General features: G+C 35.0%; 2 pseudogenes across 1 annotated transcript; one reads left to right on the forward strand and one right to left on the reverse strand.

Moving 5' to 3' along the window:
- Positions 1 to 1,347: 1,347 nt before the first annotated feature.
- Positions 1,348 to 11,234, forward strand: LOC149203043 (UDP-glucuronic acid decarboxylase 2 pseudogene; annotated as a pseudogene).
- A 2,500-nt stretch (positions 11,235 to 13,734) lies between these two features.
- LOC149203044 (mechanosensitive ion channel protein 5-like) lies at positions 13,735 to 16,594 on the reverse strand (annotated as a pseudogene). The gene is made up of 3 exons (XR_016253597.1): positions 14,648 to 16,594; positions 14,407 to 14,530; positions 13,735 to 14,166 (listed from the first exon to the last, which is right to left on the reverse strand). The product of XR_016253597.1 is annotated as a mechanosensitive ion channel protein 5-like (transcript).
- Positions 16,595 to 16,679: the final 85 nt, after the last annotated feature.

Below are 16,679 nucleotides of genomic sequence, written 5' to 3' on the forward strand. Positions count from 1 at the left end.
TACATAGAACTTAGAAAACTAGAGCAAACGTAGCTACAAAACAATTTTCAAAACAATGCAAGAGTGTTCTTGGTGTTGAGAAGAGGAAGAGAAACTGTTTGATTATCCCATTTTATAGTTTGTTTTAAACCACCACTCTCTCAAAAATTTCTTAAGTATTTAATTCATGTTGTTTCCTTTATTTTAATTCTTTATATGCATTAATTAGGACAATATAAAAGTACAAAAAAATTATAAATAAAAAAGTAGAAAATAATTAATATTATTTTGTATTAATGGAGAAATGTTACACAAGTTGTAATGTATCTCTTTAGTTTAGGATTTGTTCCTAGAGTGTAGGAGTTTGGTTGCAATTTCCTGATCTCTAGTAATGTACTTAATGATGTAATTGCTCATTTGATGAAGTAGAGTGTACGGAGAGAGTTCTCTTTGTTTGAGTGCAGTCTCCAGGTGTAGTACTCACCTGTGAGCTGCAACGCCTTTTTCAATTCAAGTCTGATTTTTTATCTTGGTATCAGAGCACAGAGTAGGGATAGCCTTAATTGTTTTTTTAGGATGCATCATTGATTACAGAACTATAGTGGCGGTGGAGTGTACAGAAGCATTCGTAAAATCAGGTGGACCGCAGTAACACCTGAAGACAAGTCTTAGATGACTGATCATCTCTGAGCGGAAAATAGGGTTGGCGCGGTTTCGTCGCGAACAGTGGCGCCATTTTTGAGCGGAAGAAAGGGTTGGCGTTGTTTATTAAGGAACAGTCGCGCCATTTGGCACGGTTTTGAGAGAGATAGTAGCGCCAAAAAGTGCTATTGGCGCGGAAAATCAAGCCTGAATTGCGCCAATTTCGTAAGACGCATCGATTTTGTTTTCGGCGCGGGTATTTTGCTGTCGAGAAGCGCCAGCCTCTTTCTCTTTGGAAAATCTGCAATTTTTTGCAGATCGGCCTTGCCCGGTGGTGGCACTTTGAAATTTCTGATCTGTTCGGTGGCAGCAGATCGGATTTGCCCGGTGGTGGCGCATTGAAAGTTCCTGATCTGTTCGGTGGCAGCAGATCAGATTTGCCCAGTGGTGGCGCATTGAAAGTTCCTGATCTGTTCGGTGGCAGCAGATCAGATTTGCCCGGTGGTGGCACATTGAAAGTTCCTGATCTGTTCGGTGGCAGCAGATCAGATTTGCCCAGTGGTGGCGCATTAGAGTTCCTAATCTGTTCAGTGGCAGCAAATCGGATTTCCCCGGTGGTGGCGCATTGGAGTTCCTGATCTGTTTGGTGGCAGCAGATCGGACTTGCCCGGTGGTGGCTCATTGAAGACTTATTCATCAGAGGATCAGAAATTTTATCAGTCCAATATGAATAACAGTGATGAGTACTCTCTTAAGCCAGAAAAGGCGTGGTCTATTATCAGGCCAGTGGATTATTTGCTCAGGGAGCAGCGGCTGCTGTTTATTTTGATAGGAATCGCCATCGCATCGACTTTCTTTATCCTTCAGCGTGGTTTTTTGACTTCTAATATTAATGAAAATGGAAGGTTTGTGCCCGACAAACCTCATTGGGTTGTTTATGAGACTCCTGTTTCTCGGTTTGCTCAGTATCATTCAGGTTCGATGGTGAATTTGGGGGCTAAAGTGCCCCTAGGTTTGAAGAGAAAGTCCCTGCGAGTTGTCGTGACGGGTGGGGCTGGCTTTGTTGGCAGTCATCTACTCGACAGGCTCATGGCAAGAGGCGACAGTGTTATTGTTGTCGATAATTTCTTCACAGGAAGGAAGGAGAATGTTTTGCATCATTTTGGCAATCCGAGGTTTGAACAGATAAGGCATGATGTTGTGGAACCCTTACTGTTGGAGGTTGATCAGATCTACCATTTGGCTTGCCCCGCTTCCCCTGTGCATTACAAACACAATCCTGTGAAGACTATCAAAACTAATGATGTGGGAATCTTGAACATATCCAGACTTGCCAAGTGTGTTGGGGCAAATGTTGAGGTTCGGATTGCTCGAATTTTCAATACATACGGTCCGCGAATGTATCTTGATGATGGTCAGGTTATAAGTAATTTTGTTGCTCAGGCTTTGCGCAAGGAGCCTTTGACAGTCTATGGAAATGGGAAACAGATACGAAATTTCCAGTTTATTTCTGATCTGGTTGAAGGCCTTATGCGACTTATGGAGGGCGAACATGCTGGTCCTTTCAATCTTGGGAATCCTGGGGAATTTACAATGTTAGAATTAGAACATGTTGAAGAAGGAAAGGATGACTCTAACAGTGATTGGGACATTCCATTGCTAATGGAAGAAAACAGTGAGGAAGATGAAGAGCAGGAGCAGAAACAAGAAGAAGTAACAGGAAATGTAATCAATAATGCAAGCCCAAAAAAGGCTGAAATAGACAGATTTGAGGTAAGTCCCCTACCAAGGAGATCAAGTAGGAATACTTGATTACCTTCTAAATTGAAAGACTATGCATTAATGTCAAAGTTTTTAAACATTGTAGAACCTGAAAATTATGAGGAAGCAAGTAAATCTAATGCATGGAGAGCTGCAATGTATGAGGAAATAGAATCAATAAACAGAAACCATACTTGGGATTTGGTTGAATTGCCTGAAGGTAAAACCCCCATAGGATGCAAATGGCTATATAAACAAAAAATAAATGCAGATGGGAGTATAGAGAAACTTAAAGCTAGACTGGTAGCAAAGGGTTACTCACAGAAAGAGGGAATAGATTTCGATGACACCTTTGCTCCTGTAGCCAAATTAAACACCATTAGAATGTTAATTTCCTTAGCAACAAAACACAAATGGCAGCTACACCAGCTAGATGTTAAGTCTGCATTTCTGAATGGTGACTTGAAGGAAGAAATTTATTTAGTACAGCCTGAAGGTTTTGTGAAAAAGGGGCAGGAACATCTTGTGTGTAAATTGAAAAAGGTACTTTATGGTTTAAAACAGGCACCCAGGTCGTGGTATGAGAAAATTGACACATTTTTTGTATAGCATAGCTTTCATAGGAGCTTGAATGATCCAAATCTATATACCAAGTTTAATAAACAGAGGCAAATTATTTTGATTTCTTTGTATGTAGATGATATGATCATAATAGGGAATGCTAACAATCTGATCAAAGAAATCAGATGTCACAAGTGTATGAGATGGAAAGACCTCGGAAACCTTCATTATTGCTTGGGATTGGAGGTATGGAAAGACTCTGGACAAACCTTTCTTACTCAAGGGAAGTATGCCAGAAGCTTGCTGGAAAGGTTCAAAATGGAGCAGTGCAGATCAGCAGCAACACCATTACAGCAGAACTTAAAGTTGAGCAATAACGACGGTACTAAAGAGGTGGATGCAACCATGTACAAACAGCTAGTTGGCAGTTTGATATATCTGACTACAACTAGACCAGATTTGGCATATTTTGTTAGTGTGTTAAGCTAGTTTATGTCAAAACCACTCGAAAGTCACTGGGTCGCAGCAAAAAGTGTGTTGAGGTATCTTAGTGGTACTAGTAATTATGGCATTTTGTACACTGACACTTCTGATGTTATTCTAGCAGGTTTTTCAGATTCCGATTGGGCAGGTAACTTGGATGATCAAAGATCTATCACAGGTTACGCATTTAGCATTGGATCCGGGGTCATAGCATGGAGCAGCAAAAAGCAGAGCACTGTAGCTCTGCTTCATCGAGAGAAACTACAGTCAAAAGAGATATGTGTTGAATATTGTAAAACTTGTGATAACATGGCTGATATTTTTACTAAGCCTCTTGGGCGTGTAAAGTTTGAATTGTTTAGAGGGATGCTAGGAGTTCAGGATAATCCTTTCTCCATTAAGGGGGGAGTTGAAAATAATTAATATTATTTTTTATTAATGGAGAAATGGTTACACAAGTTGTAACGTATCTCCTTAGTTTAGGATTTGTTCCTAGAGTGTAGGAGTTTGGTTGCAACTTTCTGATCTCTAGTAATGTACTTAATGATGTAATTGCTCATTTGATGAAGCAGAGTGTATGGAGAGAGTTCTCTTTGTTTGAGTGTAGTCTCCAGGTGCAGTACTCACCTGTGAGCTGCAACTCCTTCTTTTTCAATTCAAGTCTGATTGTTTATCTAAAAATATCTTCACAAATATTTTCTTAGGTAATATATTTATGTTCCAGTAAAAATATATTTATTTTCCAGTTGTCGAAGCCATATTGATTATTGTATTATTGTGAGTAATTATTGTGTTTTAATGATTGTTGTATGTTTCAAATCTCTTTAAACCATCTTTAAAGTTGTTGGATCAACCAAAATTGGGATTAAATAGTTATTTTTTGCAATTCGAATAAAATCATAAAGTGTGATATTGAATATGTTTGACAACATTTTCTTCATAGTCACTTCAAGGCTTTTAAGAGGTTTGGTCCTTGCCATTTTCTATATAACACTTTTTCTTTCTAGGTTGCTTGTTTTGAATGAGACTGAAATAAGTTTTATAGTTAAAACCTATATGATTTTATTGTGACCACTTACATATCATTGATCCTATCTTAAATTGATAAATGAATAAATAACCATAAATCTTATTTGCATCAAATTAATCTTATGTTAAATCGATCATTGTTCTTGTCATTAATTGACAAATGGAATAATACAACTCTATTTATAGATTATGAGATTTGGGTTGTTCAAAGATAAATAAACACAAATAGATTGAATAAATTTAGTAAAATTAATATGAAACTATAACAAACCTAATTGATGGACACACACCTTGCCTTACAAAAGAATTGATGGGAAGTAGTTCGGTGTACATTTGCCTCACCGTAATGCTTATGTCATTTAGAGATTATAGGGTCCCTAAGCTCAAAGAAAGATCACATAGTCATCGCTAGATGGAAGCAACCTTTTAAACCAAGCACTTGCTTCAAATTATTGGTCTCATGTACAATTTCTAATGATTGGAAAATTATCAAGGTGATAGATGTCAAAATTATGTAGAAAATATATTAAAAAATGTATCAAAATTGTAAGGAGAAACAATTCTTCAAGATTGTGTATAGAATGAGTCAAAATAGTTTAGCATATACCCTTTGTATCAGCATGCAACTTCTCTATCTTAGATGAGCCACTTGTTTATTTCAAAAGTAGAGGGAAACTCTTAGGTGGGTCATAGTTTACACAACAACTGGGCTAAGTTCAATAGTTTGCCATGTTGCATTAGGTGAACTTTGAGGATAAAATGGACCTTTTGAGGAAAATAATAAAATAATTAACCATATGTCAACCATACCAACCATAATTAACTAGGGTCAATTATAATCTCTCCTCTTTATCCTTAATCAACCATAAAGATCATAGCCAACCATAATTGACCAAGGTTAACCTCAATCAACCATGGGTTAATGAGGTGAACCATTATACCTCCATCAACCATGGTTTGCCTCAATCAAGGATGGTCAACCCTCTTCAATCAAGATGAACTTCATTAACCCTCCTCAGTTGGTAATGAAGCAATTTTTGTAACATTAACATAAAAATTAATGTAACATCAATCATGGTCAACATTAATGTAACAATATTACAATTGGCAATTTTATGGTAAATTGCTAGATTAATGTAACATAAATACATTTTTACATTTTTGGTTGACCATGGTCAAACTTATTCAACCATGTTAATTCGCAATCAACACTCTTCATCATCAATTAAACTTGTCAACCATGCTAAACTAAGGTCAACCATAATCTTCCCCCTAATACCTGGTCAACCAAGTTAATCATTGTTAATCATTGTCAACTTAGGTTAGTCATGGTAGTAATTGTCAATCATGGTCTATTAAGGTCAACCATGGTAATCATTGTCAACCATGTTCAATGAGGTCAATCATGGTAATCAATGTCAATCATGTTCAACTAAGGTCAATCGTCGTCTAGCTTGACCAACGATGGTCAACACTCTTTAACCTCGGTCTAACTCATCAACCATATTCAACCCCATCAAACCACTTCAACCGTTAATGTAACCATATTTGTAACATTACATTGATGCGAGATCAACCATGGTCAACATTTATGTAACATTATTAGATCGATGTAACAACAATACATTGTGACATTAATGGTTGACCTTGGTCAACCACAGTCATTCAACCTTAGTCAACCCTCTTCAATGTCAGTCAACCTTGTCAACCATGATCAAACTCATAAGCTCTCCTCAACCATGGTGAACAAATCTACCCCACTTACATCAACTATCAACTAGCACAACCACATTAGTAAATGTAGTTGATATACATTGATTGGAGAAATTTTTCACTTTTTATATGTCAATCGACTTACAAAAATAATGTCGATCAACATATATCAAACACATGTACTAATGTGATTATGTTAATATCATCCATATGAGATAACAAATTTACTCATAAAAAAACCCTTTTTAATTGAAATGATACAAATAAGACTAGTTTTATACTTGGATTATACACATATAAACCTAATGTGTTATAGACTATTAAAACAAATAAGGTCCGAAAAGCATATGACAATTCCAAAGTTTCAAGACTTTAAACTTACAATTTTGTAAAAAGTTGAGTCAACTGTGAGGAAGCTTTACATTATTGAAATTTGAATTTTTTTTTTAAATTTAAATGGTATTTAAAATTAATTTTTTAGATTTTATGAATATATTAAATTTGAATTTTATAAAAAAAATTATTAACGTATATTAATTTTTTATTATATTTTAATTTTATTGAAATAAATTTAATAATATTATGTATCAAGTTAGAATTTTGTTTAAGAAGATAATTTGCCATTTTTATTATTTTAGTGATCTATGTTTCAAATTTAATAATATGGTGTACTTTTAATTGGTAAGGTAAAAGTATAAATAATGGTAATACTAAATCTCTCCATATATTCAACTTTTTGAATATATAACATAGAGTTATTCAATAAAAATAAGGAGTTTAACTATATCATAACTAACAATTGTATTATATGTTGCAAAGGAAACATCGTAAGGCAGTAGCTTAGAAAAAAGATAGCATAAAAGAAAGAAATAAAATTTTAAATCATTTTTATGCAATGGAGCAATAAATATTGGTCCATTGCATTGTTCTTAGTGGTCATTGTTACTTAACTTATGAGAATAACATATTGGAAATGATTTATTGACTCTTGCCACATGTTTGTCCTTTGCTAGTTTAAAAGACATAATAAAATGTGAAGCATCACAATGGTTAGTAGATGTGTGATAACATTTTTTAAGGTTAGAGCAGCATACGACACTCATATGTCTTCATCAACTCTGTAACCAACTGATCTTAGAAGAAATAATGAAAAATCTAGTATATAAGATTATCTCCAAGATACCAAATCATAAGCTCGGGTTCTAACTACTATTGGATTACTCAAAGAAATCCACTTACCTTACTTCTTGTTTTATAGATTTTTTTCAAGAGAGACATGGCCAATAGAAAGTGCAGCAACCTAGTCTTCTTCCTTTGAAATATTCCTTACTCTGGACCAGTGTTGCGGGGGAGCGCCCCCCCCCCCCTCGCTCCCGCTCCCAATCCGCGCTCCGGGCGGGAGCGACTCGGGAGCGGGTCGGGAGCGCGCTCCCGAAATCGCTCCCTTTTAGGGAGCGATTTCAGGAGCGCGCTCCCTAAAAAAAATTTCGCTCCTTGCCTTTTCGGGAGCGTTTTCGGGAGCGTTTTGCCTTTTTTGCATTTTTTTTTTGTAGTAATGTTCGAAATGCAATTTTTTTTGAAAGAAACAAATAGTTTTTGAGTGGGGCAGCTTAATGATCAAGTGTAGGCCCTAGTATTGATATGCTATTCATGGTAATGTTAAATTCTTAAAGTAAAAGTGACATTTTCTTTAATTTTCATTTTCATCCTTTTACTTAAATTTTTAACATTACCATGAAATGACTCAGGATGTTTGAGAGTGGTTTCGTCCTCATTGGATTTCATATGGAGAAAGTAGAATTTTAGATTTCATTCAAAATCCAGCAGACTTAACAGTTTTTCAGGATTTCAGGATTGGGGGATTGCAATGTTTCCATTGAATTTTGTCATGTATTAGGGTATGGAATTCGTATTTAATCAAGAGTACCAATCCCTTTATGTACCTTGATGTTAGTGACATTGGTTGTCGAACTCCTCTATCATGACCCTTCTAAAAATGTACACATCACTCAAACAAAATCTTGACTTGACATGCTATGCTTTTTCTGTCTTATGTTAATGCTTAGAGGGTGATATTAATGACAAAGATCACTATACAAATACAAAGGTAATGACAAAGATACCTTTGGATATTAATGCTTGGAGGGTGATATTAATGACAAAGATCCTGATTTTGCAACAAGACTAAAAAATTAGACATTTCTCGTGGTGGCAAGAGGCCCAAGCATAAGAAATAGATAATAGATTTACTTCTCTTTTCTAGTTTCTAGTAGCTTTTATAACTATTGACTCTTTCATATTTACTATGATATTTTTTTAAACAATATATCTCAATTATAACTCATTAGTAATGAATTATGAATATGATGCTTCATGAAAGTTGAAAGTTGTTTCATTTCATTTCATTTTATAACATTTCATTTCATGTTAGATATTATTTGTTGTAATGGTTACACTTAGCTTACAAGTACAACTTTGGTGATCAATGATGATAAATGTTATATATTGAATTTTGAAAGCTTGAAACTTTAAGATTGATGAATCATGAAACTCAATATGTTGTATGTTACCATGTTACTAACTTGCGGACGTGGTTGATGAAGATTATAACTTCTAGATGATTGTTGTTATATGGTTCAATCTATGCTTTTTTATGTTTTTTATATCTAATTCATCATTCTACATGTTTTTGTTGACATATATGTATCAAAAATTAAAAAATATAAAATATATATATATATTTTTAAAAAATCGCTCCGGGATTCGCTCCCAAACCGGGAGCTTCTGAAAATGGTCGCTCCCGCTCCCGCTCCCGCTCCCCGCTCTCGCTCCCGCTCCCGCTCCCAAGTAACATGGCTCTGGACAAACATATCTTGAAAACAAAACCCCACACATAATATTGAACCTCATAAATATTTTAGTACACATAAAACACTACCCTAAATATTCTATACTATTAACCATAAAAACATAATTATGACAACACGCTGGAATTTATATAAAAAATGAATCAAAATTCAGATACATTTTCTTGAATCCTTTCTTATGAGAGAAAAAAAAATCACATAGAACTTGTTTAACAATCCCATTTTACATACATCAAATCTCATCTCAAAAAATGATTAAACATGACAGAACTGAGGCATACTTGGACTTCACATACACTATGAAAAACATTACTAATCAATCTGCCAAAGGAAGAGAACTCTAATATAGTTCCAAGTGGATCAGCAAGCAAGGCACATGTTGAAATTGATTGGGTATTGGAATCTAGAGAAACTGTTTTCTACTTAAATTTTCATTTTCACACACAGGTAGCATTATTACTCTCATATTTTTAGATATTGTTGGGAACTGCCATTAACTAACTGGATACAATAAATGATACGACCTATAATTGCAATACAACTAACTTTCCAAATTTCCAGATGTCAGCGTTGCAATAGAATTTGATTTGTGGCTGAGCCAACTAACTTGATATGGATTTCCCAGGGCAACAAATGGCAATGAATGTCAAGTTCCTCAAAATATTTTCCTGAATGTAGCTAAGACCATCTAATCCATGATCAGTTATATAGAACCCTAGGGTGAGTGCCTGGCTCTTATGATTCTAGATCAATACAGTGTTTGACATTACAGAGAGTCCTCTAGAATTTAAAAAACTTCATCCCACATTTCAGCATCCAACACTGAGAAGAATTGGGTCTAACGGTCTAGCAGACTTGCCGGTTGTACGAGACATAAATATAAATTGATAGGTAATTACTTATGATTGTACGATTCCTTTGATCCTGAATTATAGATATCCAACAGGCAGGAGATGAGTGCCCTCCAAAATCTATGAAACATGTGCAATCACTTTGTTGTTTTGTTGCAGTCGAGTCAGGAACACTAAAGTTGTGTACTCTATAGAATATCACTATGTCACAGGCAAAATCTCGCACACCTGCTGTCAAATTTACATTACGGTCATTCAAGTATGTGCCGTTATCTTCTTTTTTATTGAACGCAGATGCATAGATATGTAGCTTTCAGTGCTCAGTTGTCGAGATGGAAAATATTCAAACTTTACTTCACTGTACGAGGACTGTGCTAGTGAATAGTTTGATTCTACCGTCTCTGAGTCATTCTAATTAAGTGGGACATTATATTTCCAATGTTATGAAGCAAATATTTAAATCATTGATATAATAACTCATCGCTAATGATATTGGACGATATATCATCATTAATTATTTGATAAATGTGACAGAGCAGTTATGTGATTATTCTAAAACGTGACATCAGAAAAAAGCAGTGAAATCACAAACCATAATGATTTGATATTTGGGATATATTATGGTTTGATATTTGGGATATAGAATTTTTTTATTTTCTAGGTACTGAGGTGATTGACATGAGTAAGTGTGGTTTGAGTAGATCGAACTGGTGACCTTTCCACCAAGAGTGCCTTCACAGAACACCCTGTCACCATTTTCTCTACCATAGACTATCTGAAATACAATTTAATTCTTTTATGTTTTGGAGTTTTTTCTAGTATATTTTATTATCAATTTTATTAGACAAACAAAATTAAAATATTCCAAAAAAATTTCAAGTCACTAGATTAATTTACTTATATAATTAAAAATATATTTGAAATAACCAAATATCACAATTTAACCTATAATTATATCACCAAATTTCAACCCAAAAAACAAAACTTAAAATATAAAACTGCAACATCACTTAGATATAAACATATTTTTGAGCTTTTCTCTGCACGTTTTTAAAAATGCTCATTTAGATATAAACATGTTTTGGGATTGTGTCTACACATTTTAAAAAATGGTGACATAAAAATGTTTTGAGCGGTTCTCTACAAGTTTTTAAAAATGGTTACAACATTATGATCAGTGGTGGTTCACAAAGCTCAGCTAGTGGCAAAGGGCTTATCAGAGGTACCTATCATTGACTACAATGAGACGTTTGCACCAGTTGCAAAGATGGACTCGATCCGGCTTGTGCTAGCCATTGCTGCAGCTCAACGCTGGGAAGTTCCTATTATGATCAGTGGTGGTTCATAATAGTGTTATTTTGAGTGAGATACAACTAAAATACATGTGCATATCAATGGAAAACGTTTTAATTTTGTATACTCAGTTGATCATCATCATATGGTGAAACAAAGTGTTATTTTGATGTGAACAAAGGGAAGCGTGAGAGAGCCATAAATTTTGTTAAGAAATTTTACTTTAAAAATTAAAGCAAGTTTGGTCTATAATTAGAAAGCTAAAGGAAATCCGTTTTATGTAGATTTAGAAAAAGAATTATATATATGATATTTTATGATAGACACATTTCCCTAGGTTATAGTGCACCCATTTAACTGTGAGGACAAACAATGAAATTAAAGGAGTTAGTTTGCAATACATTTCATCATTATAGCATTCCAATTAATTACCCATTTAACTGCAAAGACCAACAATGAAATTAAATGAGTTAGTTTGCAATACATTTCATCATTATAACATTCCTCTGATCAATTAATTACAACATGTACAGACAACTTTCATTACAATATAAATGATAATAGTATGAATGCTTTTTACTTCTTTGAGATCTTATACAACAGAGGCTAAACAAATAATATTGGTAACTAGCTACCAAGACATTTGTTATTGAAAATTCACCCATGACATTTTTTACTCTAAGTTACTCTAACTGCTCAGAGATATGCTACTCAAAATTCACCCACGACACTTGCTACTGTGACCACTCACAGATATGAGCGCCCAGGATCTAGGAATGTTCACTGCTTAGAGATGACCATCACAGCTTTAGAACTTGATACTGTCTTGTTATAAATGGCCTTGAGTTCAAAGAATTGAGAATTAATTAGCTCATTGCATAAAAATTTGTTCTGAGGCTGAAACTTGTTGTATTTGCACTTACATTTCTTGGTTGTTACAGTAATTATGATATCCATCCAGCAACGGAGACATCATTAAATCATTTTACATAAAAAATGTTTAAGGCTGAAATGTTTTGTTTCTACACTTACATTTCCGTAGTTACATTTCCACGCTAAGTTATAGTAATTATGTTGTCCATACAGCAACTGAGACATCGTTTTCTTCTTGCTGCTATATTAATCTCCATCATGACTCAGAGGATCTCGAGGATGTGGATGAATTGTTAGGGAAGTTGTAAAAGATGTGCATCCCATGCATTTATTCATGCAATTGGGGGTTTGGATCCCATCAGGTTGCTTTCTAGTTTTAGATTTGCATCTTGCTTCTAATCATACCAATGCCAAAACAGTGAGCTAAGGAGCAATTATCTAATAACATCAAATAAAAAAAAAACATTTTTATATCTACTTTTCCCAAATGCTTCAACAAAACAATTACAATGAAATTTGTAAAAAGAAATCCAAAGTTATTCATGAGAGGGGAGCCATATTAGTGAAATTTTACTGTTGTTATATCTCCATCATGTTCAATTTCTAAAAAAAGTGTCATTAAACGTGGCTAGTGAGTTGTAGGAATAGAGGATGGACTGTCCATTACATGGTTATATGGTGTAAACAACATCTCACTTTTGGATAAGTGATAGATGCTCATGGCCGAGCTATTATAAATCATTTAAAAAAAAATCCAAAATCTTAGATGCATCACTGAGATATCAAGAAGCATTTTAAAAAATCAAAATTTATAATCTTGAATGCTTAAATGCACATACCATGTCCCTTCGATCAACTCAGTCATACACTTAGGCAATTTTATTAAGAGGTTCCTCTATCATGGATCTTGGTAAATAATAAAATTGTTTCGAAACAACCTTGGATAGTTCTCAGTGTGACTCTGTCCTTCTAGTTATGCCAATTCTATTGCATGACCAATACAGATTCCCGATTGATAGTGTAAATCTTAAATTATTTTTTAAATGGGGGTGGCTAATCCCCTGAAGAAGCATTTATTAGGCCATATGTATAATATTTTGCATGTATCCAGGCAGTTAAGCATCACATCAATCAAACATCATAGACCATATATCAATATGCACTGACGATCAAACAATGGGCTGCAGAGCAGCATCACCATAGAGAATCGAAACCGGGCGGGGCGCGAATAAGCCGGCAGCCCCGCCGTTCAACCATGCACTCGGCCTAGTGTAAATCTTAAATTAATATTTGCAGTCAAATGGTAGCAACAATTTACCCAAGCAATTTAAAAATTAATCAAAGAATTTTGAATGTTATACCCATTAGCTGCCTAGGTCTCCATTATCGCCCTAATCAATTGTAACCACCCAACAAAGTCTCAATCGCTCCATCCACCCCCGACAAGCTATGCAGAGGTTGTCGATGCGTCCATCACCCTCAACCTATGATGTGTATCACATATGAAATAGATCATGTTGGAATACCCATGCATCTACCTTTGTTGCTGAGACTACCTTGGTTTCTTTGGGCACAGGATCTGGCTGGATCCCAAACTCACTATGGCTCTTTAACCATAATTGACGAATTTGAAAGGACTGCAGGAAAACTGTTGTGAGAATGTTTATTTCTTCTACAATCATCTGCAACAAAACAGAGGACTTAGTAGCAGAAACCAAATTGGGCAAGATGAGTTCCTCTGCAGCATGGCCATAAAAAAGAAATGATTGTGAAAAACTAAACAATGACAATGTTGGCTATTCTCAACCTTCTACCCTTACCTAAACACCATCAACAATGCATTGGTCACCAACATCAAAGGGATGCATAACGAACACAAACACAATTTCTTAAAAAAATGTTTTGTAGGTATTCCTAAATATGAAGCCTACTAATACCAGTTGAGATGATACCAGCAAAATGACATGGGATGTGGAAATCCCCAGAACAAGTAAAATGACAATTATCATGACTACAGTGACAATCACATTGGCAATTTGGTGCAGTTATTTTACAACAGTTTTGGTGTCATTCAAAGAATGGGCCAACGATTTCTTTTCTAGATAAACATTCACCTGAAATATAAGCCCAATTGTGAGAGGTCTAAAACATATTGATATGGTAGCAATCCTAGAATTGTAAATGTAAAACAACAAACTAATTTATATCTTTAATCTAGTTTTTTTAGTTCAAGAAACTCTAGAGAAGGATAATGCTAGAGTCATTTGGCAATGTTGAGAGCATCAAATTCATGGAAGCATACATTACAATGAAGAAAAGTATAGGAACTAAGGATCAGAGTTAAAAATGCATACCACCCAATTCTTTAGAGCATATTTTTTTATCTTGTCAGTCTCAATTGTTCCTTCAAATTGGGGAAATATTGGTTCCACCTCACTCTTTTTCAAGAACCTCAGAAGGTCTCCTTCCTCTATATACCTGTAAAATATTAGAAAATAAACCAATATTTTTAGTACTCAACAAAAAAACACAGAGATCATGCAAGATGAATAAAAACTATGATGAGAGTTCGAGGTTGGAAGAATAATGCCATACATGACAGCTGGAATAAACCTGCATAAAAAGTATAAATTATAAGTTAGGGTTTGCACGACAGAGCGAGGGTTAACATAAAAGCCCTCAATTTTTCTCAAAGACTCTGAAAATACGAATATCAAGGAAACCAATAGCCTGGTCACATAGGCCAGCACCTTATGGCTCTTGGTGGAATGCTCAACCTGGGGATCAAACAGTAGACTCCGTGCCAAAATAAGAAAAACAAACCAAATACAATCATGCATGCTCTTTCTGAGTCCATAGACAAAGTAAATAACCCTCTCCCTAAGAAAACATTTCATTATTATAGCATTCCTCTGATCAATTAATTACAACATGTACAAACAACTTTTATTATAATATAAATAATAGTAGTATGAATGTTTTTTCCTACACGCTCTTTCTAAGTCCATAGACAAAGTAAATAACCTTCTTCCCAAGAATACATTTCATCATTATAGCATTCCTCTGATCAATTAATTACAATATGTACAAATAACTTTCATTACAATATAAATGATAGTAGTATGAATTTTCTTTTCCTTCTTTGAGATCTGGTACAATAGAAGCTAAACAAATAATATTGGCAACTAGCTACCAAGACATATGTTGCTGAAAATTCACCCATGACACTTCCTACTGTGACCTCTCACATATATGAGTGCCCAAGCTCTATGAATGTTCATTGCTTAGAGATGACCATCACAGGGTCATAACTTGATACTAGCTTGTTATAAATGGCATTGAGTTCAAGGAATTGAGAATTAATTAGCTCATTACATACTTGTAAAATATGGAATCCCATTAGAAAGAAACCAATAATTTTAGAATTCAACAATAAAACACCAAAGAGATCTACAAGATGAAGAAAAACTATGATGTATATAGTAACGAGTGTTCTGAATTGGAAGAATAGTGCCATACCCAACAACCGAAATAACCCTGCATAAAAAGTGTAAATTATAAGTTAGGGTTTTCACAACAAAGCGAGGGCTAACATAAAATACCTCAATTTTGCTTAAAAGACTCTGAAAATACGATTATCAAGGTAGCTAATAGCCTGGTCACATAGGTCAGCAACTTATGGCTCTAGGTGGAGCACTCAACCTGGGGAATCAAATACAATCCTGTATTCTCTTTCTAAGTCCATAGACAAAGTAAAGAACCCTCTTCATGAGAATAAAGTTTCTTTTGATAAACACCATAAAACACCATTTCCAAATCTCCAACCCTAGGACCATATGATGCTCCAGGTAGCCCACTGTGAAGCTCAAAATCAACATTCCCACCAGCACAATTAAGTGGAAGAAGCGTGGGGGAAGAAGCTCTGCCAGGCAATCGTTTCAACAAAGGATTGGTGCTCCCTTTAACAACATTCAACGGACTCTGTCGAGCTTCAACAAATCTTGATTTTGGTTTTGAGTACATCAATCTAGACAATGTAGGAAATATGCCCTCCTTATTTTTTCTTCTTCTACTGCTAATCTTTTTTTTCCCGGGCTCCCCGAATTTCCAAACATCATCAAATACCATCAAACACCATTTACAAATCTCCAACCCCAAGACCATGTGATGCTCTAGGCAACCCACTATCAAGCTCGAAATCAACATTCCCACCAACACAATGAAGGGGAAGAAGCTTTGTCAGGTGATCTTTTCAACAAAGGATTGGTGCTCACTTCAACAACATTCAACGGAATTTGTCAAGCTTCAACAAATCTTGATTTTGGTTTTGAGTAATCAATCTAGACAACATACAAACTGTGCTCCTCCTTATCTCTATCTTTGCTTTTTCTTTTGATAATCTATGTTTTTCCATGCTCCAGGAAGTCTTACTTCACAATTCAATTTCATCTCCACTTATTTTTGTGCGCCATCATCATCTCCGCCTATTTTCCAGACGCAATAATTAGGGTTTAATAACCTTCATTCCAACTACATTCTCTTCCTTTGATGATCATCCAAGGGCTGAGCATTTTTCAATCGTCTAACATATAATCCAATGACCCAAAGTAATGACAAGTGGTTAGAA

The sequence above is a fragment of the Pinus tabuliformis genome, chromosome 2_1 (assembly GCF_031772625.1).
Source record: "Pinus tabuliformis cultivar Carrire ecotype Pingquan chromosome 2_1, CPIR1, whole genome shotgun sequence".
In the NCBI taxonomy this organism is placed as follows: Eukaryota; Viridiplantae; Streptophyta; class Pinopsida; order Pinales; family Pinaceae; genus Pinus; species Pinus tabuliformis.